Raw genomic sequence first — 5,637 nt, forward strand, 5'->3', positions numbered from 1 at the left:
AGTGTCTCTTTTAGAGGATCCGGCTGCTTCCTGGGCTCAGCATGCTCAGCATGCTCCGGCATTGCTCTTCCTCTTTGGGTACACTCCTCCACCTGTCCCCCCCGGCCCCTCCCACAGGTGTGGGGCTCTGTCCCCTCTGTCCTCTCTGGGCTGATAATCATCCAGGACACTGAAGCTCTTGTTCAATGGGAAATGTTCCCCGGGAAGCGGGGGAGGGGGGGACGGGGACCTCGTTCTTTTCCATGAACACTTCAGCTTAAATTACTTTTCTCATATGAATGACGCAGAGTCATAAATTGGTGCTAATCAACCCTGGGCACATAGCGAAGCCTCCTTTATGCACTGAGAGGGTTCACATAATTGAATTTTGCATATAACCAAAGATTATTCCTTCCAGTGGCCAACTTATGAGGGATTTTGGTGTTAGATTTTCCGGAAACCGAGGGGACGGGCAGTGTCAGAAGGCCAGCGCCCTAAGACGCCAGGTCACCCCGGGAAGGGGAGGGACTCCAGGGTGAACCGAGGGGCCTCTGCTGGCTTCTGAGTTTCATTTCCAAGGGCCATGAGGCCGAGGAGGAGTTGCTTTCTGAGAAGACCTCTGTTGGGTAGGTGCTTTTCATGAGAGGACTGCCCACGGTTGGCTCTATGGCATGTCAACGCCTTAAAACATAGTCAAACACAATTGCATTGGCTAGAGTCTTTCTGGGGCTACCTGAGAGTCTTGTCCCTAACGGGGAACAACATCACAACTACTACTCATGAAACGATTATTCCATCTGATGTTTGTGGCCTTAATGAAAACGTGAGGCTAGAGTTGCTAAGTTCTCTCTCCCTGGTGTACCCGGAGGAGTTCTTATCTTTGGGCCCCATGAGAATGGCAAGCCCCTGCATCCTTAATTGCAAGATAAACCAACATGCATGCCAGCTCTTGGAAGATTATGGTAAGCATTGATTCCCCTCCCTCTTTCCAGACCCCTGAAAGCTTACAGTAATGAAAACAACATAACTCCATGGAAAAAACAGTATGTAAAACATGCGTGCACATTATGTATTTACATATAAATGAACAGAAGATAAAGAGCTCGCTTTCATTATATGTGCTTCCTCTGGGGGATGTTTTGAAAAAAGAAAAGCAAAAGTTCGTTTTTTTGTTTTTTGTTTTTTAAAGATGAGTAATGTCTATAAATAAAATTGAAAAGAAAAACGAAAAACAACCCGCTAAACACTGGGCTTGAAAAAAAATGTAACAAATCCGAGGAACGTTTTTATGATTTTTTTCCCCTAGGCAAAGAACTTTATTAACCTTGTTTCTTTTCTTTTTTTTTTCTTTTTTTATTAACCTTGTTTCAAACTTTATTCCCAGGCTTCTTCAGCTTAATTAGATGCAAAGAATGAATTGTGTATAAGCAAAAACTGAAAACAGCTGCAGTGTCCAAGGGACTTGGGCTTAGAAATATTAGAGATTTTATCAGATCCATGAACAAAATTTTAAAAAGCAGTCATGATATAAAATAGCAGCTCCCAGTAACTTCTTCAAGTTTTATCTTCTTCAGAAGTTGACTCAATTCAGTTTGCTTCCTTCTTGGAAGCTTCATCAAAATTCTCCACAAGATCTGGAACTTCATCATCATCATCCTCTCGGGTAGCGAGTGGTGCTTTTCCATCCACGGATTGTTTGGGCAGAGCCTCACCCAGTCTTAAACTAGTCAGACTGTCTGCACCAAGCTGGTTTAAGCTGCTTTGTCTCAGCATGGCCTGTAATGGTGAAAGTGTTCGCTGCCAGTGATGCCTGAACTTTAGGGTTGTTAAAAGGATCACTGTTCCTTGGTTTGTGAACATATTCACTTCTTCAATACCAGAGATATTGTTTACCCCTAACTTCTTTAAGGAGAACTGAAGATTTTTTATCATCTGCCGTAGCTGTTCTAGGAACCACCTTCTTCTTTCGGCGAGCAGTTCCTTTCCCACCAATGCGCACCTGTGCTTGCAATTTGGCGAGTTTCTCCTGGTTCATGATAGTTTCTTTCATCTTGTTGGAGCGCAAATGGGACCACGGGGTGGGGGGTACTAGGGTTGGCGCTGGGGGGGATCTCGGGCGGACCAGCTGAGGTTAGCGGACCAGCTGAGGTTAGGCGCACACACGCGGGGACGCGAGATGGCAGCTAAAGCCGTTTTTATGATTTTTAAAGAAAGTTTACATCTGATCATATTTCTTCCTGAGAGTTCATGAATATATACATCAGATAGAAGAGATTAAAAACCCAAAATATTTGTCCAATGGACGAGGACATAGGAAAGAAGGCCCTTTTTTACTATGTTTTTTTTTCTTTTCAGAAAAATTTATGGTTTAGTATTTCCCTCCTGTTTTCCACTGGAAATCAGTTTTCCCTAGAAATTAAATGAGTGAGGATCATGAGTTCGCCCGACTGTCTTTTTTTGAAACTAGCATTTTGTAGTGTTCTCACTTTCAAACCTGTGTCTCTCGAGTATACCCTTCAGCTTTTCAGTCTGCGGAATTTTGTCAGCTGGCAAAAATGGATAGAGGGGAAAACGAACTGAATCAGGGGTCGGCAGACGTTTCTGGATGGGGCTGGAAGTTACTGTTTTCTGTTTTGTGGGAGAGAGGATCTCGACTGGGGGAGCTTCCACAATGTATGTGACTATCTAATCAGTATCAAATCAGCACGTCCTACACTTCAGACATCTCGCAATTTTGTCAATTATGCCTCAATGAAGCTGAAAAAATAAAGTTAAAAGGAAAGAAAGCAGCCATAGACAGATGTCAGCGAATGGGTGTGGCCGTGTTGCAATAAAACTTGACGTCCGGGTACCAAGATTTCAATTTCATGTGATTTTTACTTGTCACAAAGAGTAAAACATCACTTGACTTTTTAAAGCCATTGAACAGTGTAAGCTACGCTTGGCTTACGGGTCACATTAAAACAGACGCCGGGCTGGATTGGAGCCTCGGGAGTTGTTCGCTGACTTCTGCTCTCAGATTCTTGACTTGATGTACCTTCAAAGCTGTTGTAACAAAGGCGTGGGAATACTCACAACTGGGACGTGAATTCATCTGTTCTGTTGAATACTTTTATCTTCGATCTCTGACCCGTGTCTCAGGGGAAGATATCGAGAACCTGAGCGTGAGGCCTGGGCCCCTGGGCCCTCCCCTTCCCATCCCCGGGGAGCAGGGACCGCGTACTAGAGGGTCACAGGGTGGTAGCCCTTGCAAGCAGCCCATAATGAAGTGGGACTCAGTGTGCTTCGGGGACTATTGGGGTGTTTTCCAACATCAGCCCAGATGGACGAACCACAGCGTACCCATGGGAAGGGTCCTAACCTCGCGGCCGTGGAGATGGGGTGGCTCACTCTGCACCAGGCGTGGTGGCACCTGCTTCCCCTCAGGGCGGGGGCTAGATCCAGGCCACTGTGCTGAGCCAGGGCTTTCCGGAGGAGAGGGACACGTACCTGCAATAGATCATCCTGGGGAAGGACAGCCAGGTGATGAAGAGAAGAGCAGAGCACTTGCACGTGGCTGTTTCACTGAAGAATAACCCCTGATTGATTTTTAGAACTGTATATTTTATAAAATTATCGATCAATGCTCCAAATGGGACTGTGCAATGTTCTGCTCCTCACCTAAGCAGACAACTAACAAAGCTCGAAGGAACAGGCAGCCCGTGGTGCTTAAGAAATTCTACTCACTGCTGAATAGCCAGGTCCTCTTCTCTCAGAGTTCTCTTCGTGTGACATAAGTGCCACTGATTGGTGACCCTTTCTTCTACTTCTATTTCTTCTTTTTCCTTTTTGACCAGCATTCATTCTGCACCATAATATGTCGAAGTCGGTGTGGGGCTTTAGGGCTCACCTAGTCAAAATCCTCATATTGAGCTGGGGTGCTGGGGGCCGCCAGCCCTCCCGACGTGGCAGCGGGGTTGCCCCTGCTAGGAGAGAACAGGGGGAGTCCTCCTCATCCAGAGGGTGGCCCCGTGTAGGAGGACGGCAGAAGCACACCTGGCTGGTCTCTAGATCTTCCTGCATAGGTTTGTTTTATTTTACACGGACTGAAGAGCGGCCCTGCCACCTGCTTCTTTTGAGATAGAGACAAGAAATATAAGTCACCATCTGGAAACAAAGAAAGCGAATCACAATACTTGCAAGTTCCTTCCTCGATGCCGTGCAAACAGGAACATGCACGTGAGCCCTTCCACATTTTATGGATTCTCTCTTCTCTCTTCTCAGACAGGACATGCTGAGGCCAGATCCATGACGTTTGGGTGCCATCAGTGCATCTTCTGGGTTCCTGAGTCGCGATTATTTCGACTTGTATACTTGACCGCAGCAGCTCCGTGCTTGCACAGGGCTGACTCTGCGCCAGCAAGTCCTCTAGGCCCCTCACCTGAGGAGGTGTGCTTTCCCTTCATGTTGTCTAGGTGAGGACCCTGAGGCACAGAGAGGGTGAGCACGGTTCCCGAGCTCACACAGCTGGGAACTGGCAGCTGTGTGACCTTCTGCAGCTGGGGGAGTGGGACCTAGTGCCCCGGGGCCTCAGACTAAGAAGGGGACCGGCGGAGCTCGGCACGTTTGCAGGGCAGCTGGTTTGTCGGGCCAGAGCTCCCATCGGGCAACAGAACTGCGTGCGGCTGGGACACAGGAGGCAAGCTTTCACAGCAAGAAGCAGAATGGGAAAAAAAAAAAAAAAAGAAGAAGAAGAAGAAGAAGCAGAATGGATTTCCTCTGCCTGTCTAAAGTGGGCCCTGGTGTCAAAAGGCGGGACTAGCCTGCACCCCAGTGCCCCGCTCAGGCCTGGGTGGAGGCAGGGGCACCGCCCGAGGCCTGTCCTCTCTGGGCCAGCACAAGGCCAGGGTGACCCCCACCCTGGGAGGCAGCACGGAGCAGGGCGCCCCGGCTCAGCCCCTCTCAGACCAGCCCGGCTGCCAGCAGACCAGCTGCGGCCGGCACCTTGAGGCCACCGGGATGCTTCTCACTGCAGCTCCTGGACAGATGCTCTGCGATCTGTTCACTTTCAATACGAATGAATCAAGCCCTCACTCGACTTCTAGACATATGCACATGCTTTAAGCAGTTTCAGAATCACCTACCTGGACTGAGAACCCACCGAAGATACTTTAGGGGCAGTTGCATCCTCCCCTCACCCCGGGCTTCCTCTGGCTGGAGCCAGGCTTCCCTTTCAAGGGTGGGCCCTGTGCTAATCCGTGACATTGGGGCTGCAAACCCCGGGAGGCGGTCTCCTAATCCTAGCCAAATGGACTGTGTTTTCACTAAAACACAGTAATTAAAAATAACAGGAAAGCCTTTCTATTTATAGATGGTTTTATAGGCATTCTTTAAAAAAAAAAGAAAAAAACCCCTGTTTGGTTCCAGTGATTTGGCAATGATTCTCTTCAGTCCCATGAGAGTTTTATTTTTAGTGGTGCAGAACGATGTCTAAAGGCATTACCCCGTAACAACAGACGAGGACCACCGGCAGGCTTTGCGGAACGGCAGGCTCCCTATTTTGAAGCGAGTGGCTGCAGGTAGAAAGAAGGATGGCACTAATTCTCTTGGAGGTCACCTTTGTTCATCAATTTCGTATTATGTGATTGAAGACACTTTCCACGTATGGAATGTTTTGTC

General features: G+C 48.1%; 1 pseudogene; it reads right to left on the bottom strand.

Annotated features, from left to right (window-relative positions):
* Positions 1-1,280: 1,280 nt before the first annotated feature.
* LOC121477245 lies at positions 1,281-2,050 on the bottom strand (annotated as a pseudogene).
* Positions 2,051-5,637: the final 3,587 nt, after the last annotated feature.

This window comes from Vulpes lagopus, chromosome 17 (assembly GCF_018345385.1).
Source record: "Vulpes lagopus strain Blue_001 chromosome 17, ASM1834538v1, whole genome shotgun sequence".
Classification (NCBI taxonomy): Eukaryota; Metazoa; Chordata; class Mammalia; order Carnivora; family Canidae; genus Vulpes; species Vulpes lagopus.